We start from the raw sequence: 13,914 nt of genomic DNA, 5'->3' as shown, positions 1-13,914 counted from the left end.
CATTGACCAAATAAGTAAAAGAAAGAGATCAGAAGGAAAACTATAGACAAACATGTTAAAGGTAAAGTTTATAAGACCAACTCCAAGCAGCTTGATGGTTCTGTTCTTACAGTTGCAAATATTATTAAGACGTCTAAGGTCCTTAGGACTGTAGCCAACCTCTCTGGATCCAGCAGCAAGAGGAAAATTTACCCCGATTGAACAGAAGGATAATGCGAATGGTAGACAAAGAGCCAAGGAAATCCCTTCCAAATGGATACAAGCTGAACTCTAAGGTCAATGTACATCAGTGTCTGATTGTACATCCCTCACTTTTTTTGAACAAAAGTGGGCTTCATGGTAATAGACCCAAAACGACTACACTGCTGAAAGAAAATTATATATATATAAAAAAGACAGACTGGAGTTTGCTAAAATGCATATCGGCTTCTCCTAGAAGAATGCCCTTTGCACAGATGAGACAAAACTGTTTTCACCTCAGTGTTCAAAGTTGGAAAAAATTAAGCTTTCAAAGAAAAGAACACCATACCAAATGCGAAACAGCTTGGAGGTTTGGTTATGTTTTGGGGCAGCTTTGCTGTGTCTCGCATGGAGTGCTTTAAATCTGTGTTGGGTTCAATGAAGCCTCAAGACATTCGGGAGAGGAGTGTACTGCCCAGTGTCAGAATGCTCTGTTTCCGTCTCACCTAAAAGCACCCATGTTTGGCTATGAACAAAACAGTAGAATATTTTTAAAATACTTTTTATGGGCCATGAAATGAATATTATCAAACATCAATGGAAAGAGCTGAAAGTTGCTGTCCAACAAAGGCACCCTTCAAATGTGAGAGCTAAAGCTGTTTGCTCAGGAAGAGTGGGCCATACTATCTGCTCAGAAGTGCACAATCTCAATGGGAGCTACAGAAATCAGTGTTTTCAGTGATTGACTCAAAAAGGGCGTGAATAAGAAAATGAAGGGGTTCCATCACTTATGTCCATTTAATTTTTATTTGTTTCATTATTTAAAGTATTCTGTCAAAAATATATATTCTGATCTGTATTAAATATGGAATAAACAGTAATGATGCAAATTACTCTTGTCAGGATCAGGCTATTTCAGAGAATTTATTTATTTATTATTTTTTGTTTGTAAAGTTACCATCATAATTGTTCACATCTGTATAGGGAAAATGTGTTGTGCTACAGAATACTGCTTAACATGACAACCAAAAATTAACAGGCCAATATTGTTAACGCCAATATCCTTAACATGACAACACCTTTAATAATGCAAGGCCAAAATCTGACATGAAAATATTGGGAGAAAGAGCAAAATTATATTAGCAGTGGATTATATTTATCACTTAAAAAAATATATAACGGTTATATTCACACATGAACACTGAAGAGACATGCTGCAAAACATAAAGTGAAATCTGAGTTTTGAGGTGATTTTCCATGCTGTAAAAAGGAAAAGAAACACTTGAGTTTGCAATAATTTGAGGCTCAGTAAAGAATTTAAACATCACTAGTCTGTCATATGGAAATTCATCATTAGCAGCATCGCTTCACTGGATGTATTTACATTGATTAATTCATTCATTGTTTGTAACTGCTTATCCAGTTCAGGGTCGTGGTGGGTCCGGAGCCTACTTGGAATCACTGGGTGCAAAGCGGGGGATATATTTACTTTTAAGTTGATAATCTGTTAGTAATTTAAGTAAGATCAGTTGGAATAGAACAAGAGTCAGAATAGAGACCTCATATTGGGTTCCATCCATCCATTATCTGTAACCGCTTATTCAATTTAGGGTCGCGGGGGGTCCAGAGCCTACCTGGAATCATCGGGCGCAAGGCGGGAATACACCCTGGAGGGGACGCGAATCCTTCACAGGGCAACACAGACACACACACATTCACTCACACACTCACACCTACGGACACTTTCGAGTCGCCAATCCACCTGCAACGTGTGTTTTTGGACTGTGGGAGGAAACCGGAGCACCCGGAGGAAACCCACGCGGACACGGGGAGAACACACCGACTCCTCACAGACAGTCACCCGGAGTGGGAATCGAACCCACAACCTCCAGGTTTCTGGAGCGCCACCGTGCCGCCCTCATATTGGGTTGATTCTGATTATATTTTTATCTGATTTTAAGGTAGGTAATCCTATATATAATCTGTTAAATAGAAGAATAATAGCCATGCAATTGCCTGAATCTGATTACCTGAATTATCTGATTAAAACCTACAAAGTTCAACTATGTGTGAGCCAGTAACTCAGTAAATGCAAGAGACATAATAATAGTTAGCAGTCAGTAAAGTAATAATGAGTTGTTCAGACAGGTTTAAGCCCAAATAAAAGACTTTATATTTACATGGATTTTAAAGAAAATTAAATATAGATAGAAGTTTTCTTAATTTTGCATATTACTGGCCAGAATTAATGTTAAGGAATAACAAATGCCTAGTAAAGAACTCAGATAACATATTGCTGCTCTTCTCACTCTGACTATTGATGGGAAGTCAACTGCCAAAGAGTCTATTCTTCAACTCTAAAGCATCAGTGAGTTGAAGTCAACATTTGCCAAAGCTTCAGAGAGTTTAAACCCTTGGAGTCAACTCATTCCCAGTTTGGGAATGCATTCTTCAACCCACATTTAAATTTAATTAACTGGGAATATTTTACAAATTAGTATTATATAACACTGTGTTCTTTCCTGTCTCTGAGATCTGGGTAAAGCCATTCACCATCATTGGAATCAACTCCTCAACTCATTTTATTTTAAGCAATGTTTATATAAATTATTCCTTTCTGTTTTAACAAAGACAGAGCCACATCAATAGGTAAAGAGTCAAGGAGTGGGAGTATACGCTAGAAAATGTGGAGTCGTGTATCAAGAAGTCTGAATGGAGTCACCTAATGTTTGCATTGTTAACATTTTCACCAAGTGGTGCTCTAATTTTGGATCTGATTACTTGCAGTATGCATGTAATAGAAATTTTCATCTGATGCTCAGTCTTGATCTATTATCAGAAATCTGTTGCATATAAACCTAGCCATTACACTTTTAATTTGTCTCACACAGACTGCGCTTATGAATTATAATGTGAATAATGTTTATAATAACATTTTTAAAATGAATATAACTGGAGTATGGACTTGTCATATTTCCACAATGGACGATTCACTGATGTCCCACTGCACATTCCTTTGCGGTGGCATTTTTATTGGAACGTTTTTGACTAAGTTGCCTGTGGGTAACTAACAGCTTGCTGTGCCTTTGCTCTGTAGCCTCGTTATATTCATTTGAAATATATTGCAAGGAACAAATGAAAATGAACATTTTTGAGGGAATTAAAATACTCACTACAGAACTAAATAAATATAGCTGTGAGGATGACCCATTTGAAATGAATATCCTGTTACTTAAATGTTCATTTACTTCCCTGGTTCTAACCACTAAATACTGTTTTTGGAGTCTTTTTACTCTGGCAATTGTTCTGGGCCATATATTTTGTTCCACATGGTCTCTCAGTTATGGACACACATACCGTTTCTGCCTGAAAATGAAAACCTTAATTGGCCATTAGTGGCACAGTCTCTTATAGCCTAGTGTGGAAACTGCTGAACTGAAAGCTTTAGACTGGAGACAGTTGTGCAGTTTGCAGTGCTGATTAAAAGACAATGAAATCCTTATTTATTTATTTATTTATTTATTTATTTATTTTGTGGGGAGTTTGGGATGGGCAAAAATATATACACGCAGCATTTATATACCTGAACATTTTTTTATTATAACATCTACCATGCCACATGAGGAACAAACGGTAAAAATGTCATGGTAATGGTAAAAGGCTAATCCAGCCCCAGCAGTAATTCTGGAACAGCCGTTTCGAATAAGAAACTGCCAAATAATGAGGCAAACTGTCTAATCAAATTGGAATGAGACAAACTGTCTAAATAAACTGGAATTAGGCTGCATGTGTATTTAGTCATAGAATTTGCCAACATGAGTTGGCCTCAACCATCCTCACTTAATTGTGAGTTGTGCTCATTTTGTGGTAGAACATATTTTTTTTGATGGCAAACAAGTGTAAATAGCAAAACACATTTAAAACCTTAACTCTATTTTCTTTATTTAAAATAACTGTTGTTTAATAAAATACTGCACCAGTGATGTGTTTCTGCAAATAACATCATAGCTGTGATTCAGTCACTGTAGATTAGAGGTTTTCAACCACCGGACCATGGACCATGTGACATTTGGTACTAGCATGGACAAACAGTAATATAGCTGTTGAATTTCACTTAAAAAATAATGAACTTCAACATTCAGAAGTTAATATTATAAATATTGTATTTTCTTTTTCCTAGTTAGTTATATGCTGTGGTTAAAGGATAATGTCAGTATGTTGTCTCACATCTCAGTTTTTCTAAAAAGAATATTCTGAATTTACTACAATGGCCCTGAAGATGCAGTTGCTTTTTCTGTCCACATATTAGTATGAGGTGGGGTATTTATTATGTTACTTTAATGCCAAAAGTTGAGAGCACGTTTTTAAAATATGAGCAATATTTATGGAGCGATCACAGTTTCATTGCTCTCTGGCATGTTCATTGTTCATTGTTCATGTTCATTCATGTTGTGTGTCATATGCTCAGATTTTCAGTGCTCTCACTAAAGTTTGTCCTGTGCCTGTGAACTATTCTGTGCTTTTGTTCATTTCCAGCACAATGTCATTGCCAGGTCCTCAGCCATTACGAAGTGGTTACAGATTTTGCCCCCAAAAATGTTACCGAACTTCTCCACCTTATTTTCATTAGCTGAACACACCAAGCTGAACTATTCATTGACATCAACATTCAATAGCCTCAAAAAAAATATGAGTAAAAATATGTTTGATTTAAAAATATATACATCAAACACAACTCATATTAAATCATAAATGAGGCAAAAAAAACTTGCTCAATGATAAATTATGAATATAAAAATAACGAGTTTAATATTAAATGATGAAAGATCATTCACACATTAAATGTTAATTATAAGTTATCCGTTTATTAAATTTTCAGTTTTATTTGTTATTTTCTCCCTGCAGCACTGTCTTGGTCAGTGTGTACAATACCCACTTGTAATCGAGGGTTCTATAGTATGTTCTACAATATGTGTTGAAAAATTTCAGTATTACAAAATAGAAATAATAATTCAGATCGCCACTGCACACTCTAAGCATAATATATCTAGGTAAAGCCCATCATACACATGTATGCTGCTCAAACTTTAAATCAAAACCACGCTACCACCTCAGCTTTACATATAAAAATCACTGTACATGAGACACACGCTATATTTGTTTTAAAAGCAAAACAGCATCCCACCTTTGGAAGGAGAACTAAAGCAGCGCAGAGTGAGCAACATTGTTTCTGTTTTCTTCAGCAAAGCAAACCAATATTAGGAAATAGAAAACTGATCAATTCATTACAGAGCCATCCTCTGACTTACCAGTTTTGCTGCACTGCTTAATTAAGTAAAAGCAGAACTTGTTTTTGAGGTCAAACCCCTCCTTGAGTCACTGTCTGTGGTAGTTCTTCCAGTGTCTGGACATGTTTTTTTCTGGGTGCACAGTCCAAAACACATGTTGGTAGGTGGATCAGTTGGGAGAAAATGTCCGTAAATGTGAGAGCATGAATGTGTGTGTGCGTGTGTCACCCGGTCCAAGGTGCGTTCCTGCATTGTGGCCGGTGAATCTGAATAGGCTGCATCCCTGCATCCCTGACATGGATGAAGCAATTGTAGAAAATGAGTGAAGGACTAATATCAGATCAGCACATGAATATATACTACACATATTTTTTTAAATCATATGAATGTATGTATCAAGTGTAGTATCTGTTATTATCAGTTTAATATCTGATATGTCCCCAACCTGGGGACCATATATCCGTCTTATGCCCAGTGATTCCAGGTAGGCTCCGGACCCACTGCAGTCCTGAACTGGATAAGTGGTTACAGACAATGAATGAATGAATGTATTGAATCAAATTTTAATTTGATTTAATTTGTTATTAATTAATGATGTTTATTTTGCACAAGAGCAATGTAACTTTGTGGGTATTCCATGAATTCACCATTTAACAATATGCTTTTGATTAGATAACACCAAAGGCATGGACAGCCACCAAAACAAGGCCCTATAGGATGCTGAAATCACACTTGGCTGTCACTCACAGTCATAACCACAGACCATAACTGCATTGTCTCTGGGAAGGAGGCCCAGGGCTCAGTCTAACGAGTTGTTCTGATGTGTGTTTATGGCTGTAATGTGTCATGTAGTTTACCACAACAACAACAAAATATAACCCCAATCACGCAATCCCCACAAGACCCTAAACACCCCATGCACCACCCACTTCCACCGGTCCATCTAATCAAAATAAAACAAAAAACAAAAAGGTTGGGAACCTCAGCTGTAGTTGATCACAGCTGTGCTGTTTTGTGAGTGTGTGTGTGAATGCTATGTAGGTAGATCCTGATGGATTACTGGTGGATAAAAGACAAGTTTTACATTAAGCAAGTGAAGAAGAATGTTGTTGAAAATCCCAGTGTCAGTTTAGCATTGCTCCAGGCTTTAGAGCTGGATAGCGGATTCAGCTGTGATATTGCATTAGTGGAGAAAAAAGAAGCACATGACATATTTGTCAGGTATCAGATAGTCCCAGCAGGCTTGTTTTTGTTATTCCTCTGTCTCTTGATAAATGACTGCAGGTGCTCAGAGTTTGAGGCGTGATCCGTATGTGTGAGAGAGCATCTGTGCGTGTTCATTCTGCTCATGCTCTATGCATGCACATGATATCATATGCTGTCATGCCCACACAGTTTGTGTGTGTGTGTGTGTGTGTGTGTGTGTGTGTGTGTGTGTGTGCATGAATGAATGTCCTTATGTGTGTGTGTGTGTGAGAGAGAGAGAGAGAGAGAGAGAGACCCAGACCCATGCTCTTAAATCCTCATTATCTCAGCTCCTAACTGCACTTCAGTGACTGCATCATACTACTGGTTCTTTCCATTTGCTCTACTCACCTGCCACCACTGTGTATGCACTCTTCAACATCTGAAGTCTAAAGATACAGTCAGTCTATTGAGACTTCATAAATCCCCCATTTTTATAGAATGTCTTACTCCATTCATGTCCTGTATCTGCCTAAGACCAGGTCTGTACTTGCCTAAGACCCTGTCCACATTGATATGGATATTTTTAAAAACAAAGATGTGTTTTGCCCTTCTGTCCATAAAAACACAGTTTTAACTTGCTGAAAACTGAAGTTTTCACAAACACTATCCATTGAGATTTTTGAGGACACGGACATTCTGACGTCACACACTATGTCTGACTCTGGCCTCTGGCTACTTAATGGTTCTTCCATTGCTGATGATCTGTTGTGCCCAGACAACTTACATTATCTTCATTTTACATCCATGACCAATAAAATCAAATGCTATAGAGTAGATGCATATGAGTCTAAGGCCTGTATGACACAGACCAAGTGTCAACTAGATAAAGCCTCCCAGCACTGGGCTGTGTAGCCATAGCTGTATCCTCTGGAGCTCCAATCCCTCAGTTGCATGTGAAAACATTGAGTATAGTAGCTGCCATTTTGGGTACTTGCTCATTACTCATAAACATATATACACTCTAATAAAAGCTGTGATGTTTAAATTGATTTCTTTCTTTCTTTGTTTCAATGCCTTTAGTTCGCATTTAAATGTTGAAATTAAATAAACTTAAGTGAAGATATATAAATTATATATATATATATGTAATTTTCATATATATTTCATATATATATATATGGATTTCATATATATATATATATGAAATCCGACACAGAGTCCTGCTCTGTCAGTAGATAGACTCAGGCTCAGTCATAAATAGCACTGTGTACTAGACATAGGAGACATGCACTTTACAAATAATAAAACTACAATTACTGCACCCAGACAATGCACAACTAGAGAGTTTAACCTTTTAGCTGGATAAATATTACTTTATAATCTGACATACAACAGACCACATGTGTGCAGAATTATTGTATTTCATACACTATGCCCTACATAGGGTATAGGGAGATCAGCCTTGAATTTGTTGTGGTGTGGAAACATCACTCACTGGTCATTTTAGATTTTCAGACAAGGAGAACTACTTTATTAAACTTTAAGATGAAACTGAAAAAGAATTTAGCTAGGCAAAACAAGAATCTGTTACACCCTCAGAGAGCAGGATCAGCAAAATCAGAAATATTTTTACCTGGTAAACAAGTGGAAAAGAATAAAACAATAATATGTAGGTTGTGCTTGTAGTCTCTTACATGCTGAAACAATACACAAGTGAAATAACACAAATTACTGAAGATCGTATACAGTTTGTGTGTAAATAACTCTTGCACATTCTGAAAAATGCAATGCAGGCTAAAGTGCTAACATTTTTCCGTTAGATTCTATGACAAACCGTACATTTCTGATCACCCAACATCGTTATTTAAGCTTAATTATAATCAATCTTATGCCTTCCAAGAAACAAAGACTTTTACTTCAGCAAAGGTGGACAGACTCTTGGTTAATACATTTGATTTGAGAAGAAACAAAAAAAAATATGTAGTGAAAATAATACAGCAGGCCTGAAATTATTTTTTACCACTTTTTGTTTATGGTGATATTTATATATCTGATAAGCATCTGAAAATGTAGTTTTTTTCCCTATAACCACAAAAAATTGGAGACTAAACAAAAACAAAATCCACTAACAATAGCCTTTAGAAAGAACATTCATTTTTTTTAATAAACACAGATCTGTCATTACATTAAAACCAACTTCCTTGAATTTATATACCTGTTCCATTTTATCAGCTACACCTACCATATAGGTGCACCTTGTATTTCAAAGCTGTTGTCCAAAACATCTTCTACATACTTTTTACCCGTTTTTTTTAATGGTCAGAACCACCACAGTGCATGTGTTTTTGAACTTTTAAGCCTGTATAGTCCATTTATTTATGTCTATTTACTTTTTAGTTTGTGTTTTTGATCCTTTGTTGTTTGCTGTTTAGTTTTTCTTAGATTTTTTCTCACATATTGCATAGATGTGAGGGCATATTTTTTGTCATATGTGTGCACAGACTTCTGTAGTTGTATATATGTACACAGCTGTTTCAGTGTTTATCTGCTTCTAAGGTGTAGCCTGTCTGGAATATGGGCTTAGTAGTTAACGATCAAAGGAGAATCAGAGCAGTGGGAAGTACAGGAGACTACACACACACACACACACACACACACACACACAAATTGGATGCAGATACACACAGTTTGCACCTTATTAGTAGGTTACACCCTGCCAGTAAGCATCTTTCAAACAAGTGTTAACTAGAACAACTAAGACAATGGACAGCTCACCGAGCTTTGAGGGCAGTGAAAACTGTGCACATCTACTTTGCCAACTAAGAGACACCCATGCTGGCTAGCATTATGTTTGATTGTCAGAGGGTTGACTAAATAATCCAAACGCAGATTAAAACCACCAGAGCAGTTTTTATTATGAAGGAAGATACCAGTATCAATAGAACAGAGGAAGTCTGGACTGTCTCTGATTAGATGCTGCCATGTCCATGAACGTCACGTGATGATGTGAGGCTAAAGCTAGTGCCTCTTCTGAAAGCCAAGGATGTCCAATCCTGTGAGACAGTTCACCTGTTTTATTCCAATAAAAAATATATGTAAAGGGAAGTGAAATTATACATTTGTATCAATGCTTTTTCTCTCTGATCTGCATTATAAATGATTTTTTTATGATTGTGTAAGTGATATGTAGTCAGTATGTAATTGCTAATTGCTGCCCACACACACACACACACACACACACACACACACACACTGGGGGGTAATCCTGTAGCCCGCAACTCAGCTGCTGTGGGGCCTTATGTCCTGGTTTCCCCTCAGTGTGGTAGTTGAAATCTGTGTTCTGCAGTTCTGTGGTCTGCTCAGTAACAGGTCAGATGGAGTAGTCAGCGGAGGGAACGGCACGGCCCTGCACAAACACACACACCGTCCAAAGAAAAGAGCGTCCATGTTTTGGAAGCAGCCGAGTGTCCATGTGGAAAAGTAATAAAAAACAGTAACTTAGGGGAGAGAAAGGCAATGATGAGATATTTAATGGTTTACACAGACACACACACACACACACACACACACACACTACAATTCACATCGATATGCAACACTATTTTGCTTATTCACCCAAGCATGTATACTCACTGTAGACCCAGCTTGTGTTGCAGTGATGTGATTCAGATCACTTTATAAATCTGTATTTCCAGACTACAAATTTATGTTTAACAGCTTCTGAATGGCAGGCTCTGAACTTTATGCTGATGACATTCTCACTATAAGCTTTTATTGAACACATTAAATAAAAATAATAATTATACAGTTTAAAATAAGCCATGACAATCCAATAAAAATCTAATCTGGTTGGGCCAGGCATGATCCTATTACAATACAGTCAAGGGATAAGGATCGTGCGTGAAGTTGTGACAAAATCGTTTTTTACTGTTATTAGTACATTCAGTTAACTAATCACAAGTAATGAATCAGAATTTTGACCCCAGTCTACTGATTGACTGGGGTAAGAAAACCCTTTTTCTTACTATTGCTTTTATACTATTGCTTTAATAGCTCTTTATAACTTTCTATGTAGAAAAGTTTCCATTTTTCCACACTGTACAATATCTGAATATTGGCTGTGTATATGCATTTGATTCATGTTAGATCACCGAATGTGAACATTATATTTGCAATATTTAGACTTTGTTTGCCCCTGCAGACTGGAATAAGCTATGTCTATTTGGAGGACAGGAAAACATGTTTCACTAGTAAGGTGGACATTTATTACATCTTAACAAATCAAATAACCACAAAAGGAATGACTGAATACAACTGACAAACACCGAAATGTTCTCTGCTCCTCCCTTGTCCTGTTCACTTTCAGCCATAATCTCCTCCAATGTCTTGTGCTATTTTTCCTTTCCTCACCCCCTCCTCTTTGTCTCCTCTTTATTTTTCTTTGCCCAAGGGGCTTGAGTAGATGAAGGGGGTCCACTATGCATCACTTATGCTGTTGACATGTGGTAGCAATTTCCCCAGGTTACCTTAAGCCTACAGACAGACACACACACACACACACACACAAGAGTCTGTGTGAGTGTGCACACATACATATTACATCTACAAGACATGAAAAAAAAACCTTTGCATATTACAAATATTTTGTAATTATATTTCAATTATGATAAATTAGACATTTTAAATCGTGATAAATAAATGCAATATATTAGAATTGTATGATGGTGAACATGGTCAACACTCACTCATTCTGAATGATCATGATCAACATGGTTTACTTATTGTGCATTACATATGAAAATGAAAAATATGTTTCTCCATTTTTGCAGATTTTTAGGTACTACATCATGAGACAGCATCTGTCCTTCATGTTGTGTGCAAATTTCATGATGAATGGACATATAGAAATGTTCCAGAGTTACTTGGAATAAAATATATCGCCTCCACTGAAAGTTAAGCAGGTTTTTCCCTTCTCCTGTAAAGATGCTATTTTGGAGATACATGTTTTGACTGGATAGCAATGGCATGTCATGTTATCAAAATTATTTCTTTATGTAATGCATGCAGAAACCAACCCCCTTAGGAAATGTTGTCAGAAGTAGATATATGAGATTAACAGATTAACCATTAATTAACAAATAAATTGGATATCAAAATGTTTTAAAATAATAATTCATTAATTAATGAAAACGTAAAAATGCAACTATACTACATACTGTCTATTTATTTATGAATTTTAACAATTTATATAAAATATTGTGCATTTTTAATATTTTCATAGGTTTAATGTGATTTTTGCCAGATTTAAAGATGTTGGGTCCTTTCAAAATGCTCATAGCCCAAAGTACACAATGTTATTATCTGAATATTGCACCCTCCTGAGGAATTATTTTAGACCACTAAAATGATGTAAAAAAACAATGCATTGTGCAGTCATAAGGCTTGTGCAATCATTGCTAGTGGCTCTACATTTAAAGTGTAAATATTTATTGATATGCCACCTGCATTAACTGTAGAGACATCCACATCCGTATTCAATCAGCACCAAATTTGAAACACTTTTTCTACATTCTGGACTAAAACCACAGACGTGACTTCTCTAACAGGTTAGCCTTGCATTTCACCCATCTGTCCTCATCTGTGAGGCACATCTGCAGACCCTGAAGGAACAGTCTCCACTTTCTCTTCGTCCATCTCTCCAAAAGAGGAGAGGAGGAGAGGATTAACTGAAAGAGGGATGAGGTTGGCGACTCCTCTTTTCCTCTCTTCATCAATCACTTAAAGGAAAACACCTCTGCTAAGCTTTACTTAGCCGGGAATCAGTTGGTTCAGTGCAGACTGAGGAATTTAGCTGAAGACACACACACACACACATACACACACACATATATATACATACACAAACACTCACGTTTTCTCAGTGTCAAGGTAACTAATTGAAAGGAGAAAAAAAAGCATCCCCCCCACTCTTCCCTAACTATCTCTGCACCGTTCTCTATTTGCTCCCATTTATACAGCCAATGAGCTGACAGGATAATGGACACATCAACCTCAGCCTGAAAAGTGTGGTTGACCCTAACCCTGCAGTCAAAGGTCACACTAGGTTCTAAATGTCCCTCTCTGTGTGTGAGGCATCAGTGTGTTAGGGGGTGGAAGTTCTTATTTTAGATTGATAGCTCCCTCGATGCTGTTTTTAGCAATTGGAAGAGGAAGCAGCGCTCACTATTGTCAACTCCACTGCTTCTCCACTGTTGATCTTAGCCGACGACGGGTCATTTTTTCTTAACCTACTTGACCTCAGGTCAAAGTACAAACAACTGATTGCTGGGGTTGATTGTTATGAGTGTGTTTGTGTGTGTTTGTGTCTGTGTGTGTGTGTGTGAATAAATATTAAAATATATGACCAGCTATATCTCAGGGCTGCATTTGCAGCATTTTTTGCAACATTTAGAAATTTCTGTCTTTGTGTGACATTAGTATTCCAACGACACAAACTATATATAGAGCAGACTTGTCATTTAACTTTGTGTATATTTGGTGCCTTTATATTCCTCTAAAATCCCTGCTGAATCTAGTCTTTTAAAGTCTGCTGTGCTCTATAAATTGTCTATAAGGGAGGTATGGCAGTGTTAAGATTCAGAAACATTAACTTTGCTGTGTGTCTCCCATAGCAACAACACATCACCATCCATCACCTGTTGTATAAATAACAGGGCCACAGAGACATCCACTGCAGACTGTATATTTTCTTTAGACCCAAGGGTTTCAATCCTTGGACTTGATCCATTTACATAGAATGCTTGTCCCTGTGCTCATTAGAAGTTCATTTCTGTGCAAGTGAGCAAAAGCAATGACATGTTCGTGTCCACTGTCTCTCTGTATTAGTGTTATTTGTATTTCTTTATGTATTTGTATTTCTTTATGTGTTTATGTGTTGGTTTTATAAGGCAGAATTTTTGGCATTTGTGCCAGTCTCTACTTATTGTTTGAAGATGAAAACATCAGTGTTGTAAAATTTTGGAAATGGCAGATGACTAGGAGCAGAATGTAAGGGAGTGGGCATTTTGGAATGGACAAGAAAAACAATAAATGCAGAGCAGCTCATAGCGATTTGGACCATGCCCCAGACTTACCCTCTGAGCTGGGTGATAATGATGATTAATGACAGATAGTATGTTATGAGTGGAGACTATATGGTGTGATGGTGGAAAATATGACCGAGCTGTGGACTTCTTATCCCAAGTCCTGTAGTCTGTGT

At 37.0% G+C, this 13,914-nt stretch overlaps 1 protein-coding gene and 1 pseudogene across 2 annotated transcripts in view; both read left to right on the top strand.

Annotated features, from left to right (window-relative positions):
* The window catches only part of LOC136665649 (ERC protein 2), a 259,064-nt gene that overhangs the window by 50,634 nt on the left and 194,516 nt on the right, over positions 1-13,914 (top strand). The gene's annotated exons all lie outside the window — the stretch shown is intronic.
* On the top strand, positions 5,834-5,970 carry LOC136666652 (U2 spliceosomal RNA; annotated as a pseudogene).

Source organism: Hoplias malabaricus, chromosome 14 (genome assembly GCF_029633855.1).
Source record: "Hoplias malabaricus isolate fHopMal1 chromosome 14, fHopMal1.hap1, whole genome shotgun sequence".
In the NCBI taxonomy this organism is placed as follows: domain Eukaryota; kingdom Metazoa; phylum Chordata; class Actinopteri; order Characiformes; family Erythrinidae; genus Hoplias; species Hoplias malabaricus.
The sequence above is the reverse complement of the archived record's forward strand: the minus strand, read 5'-3'. Positions and strand labels throughout refer to the sequence as shown.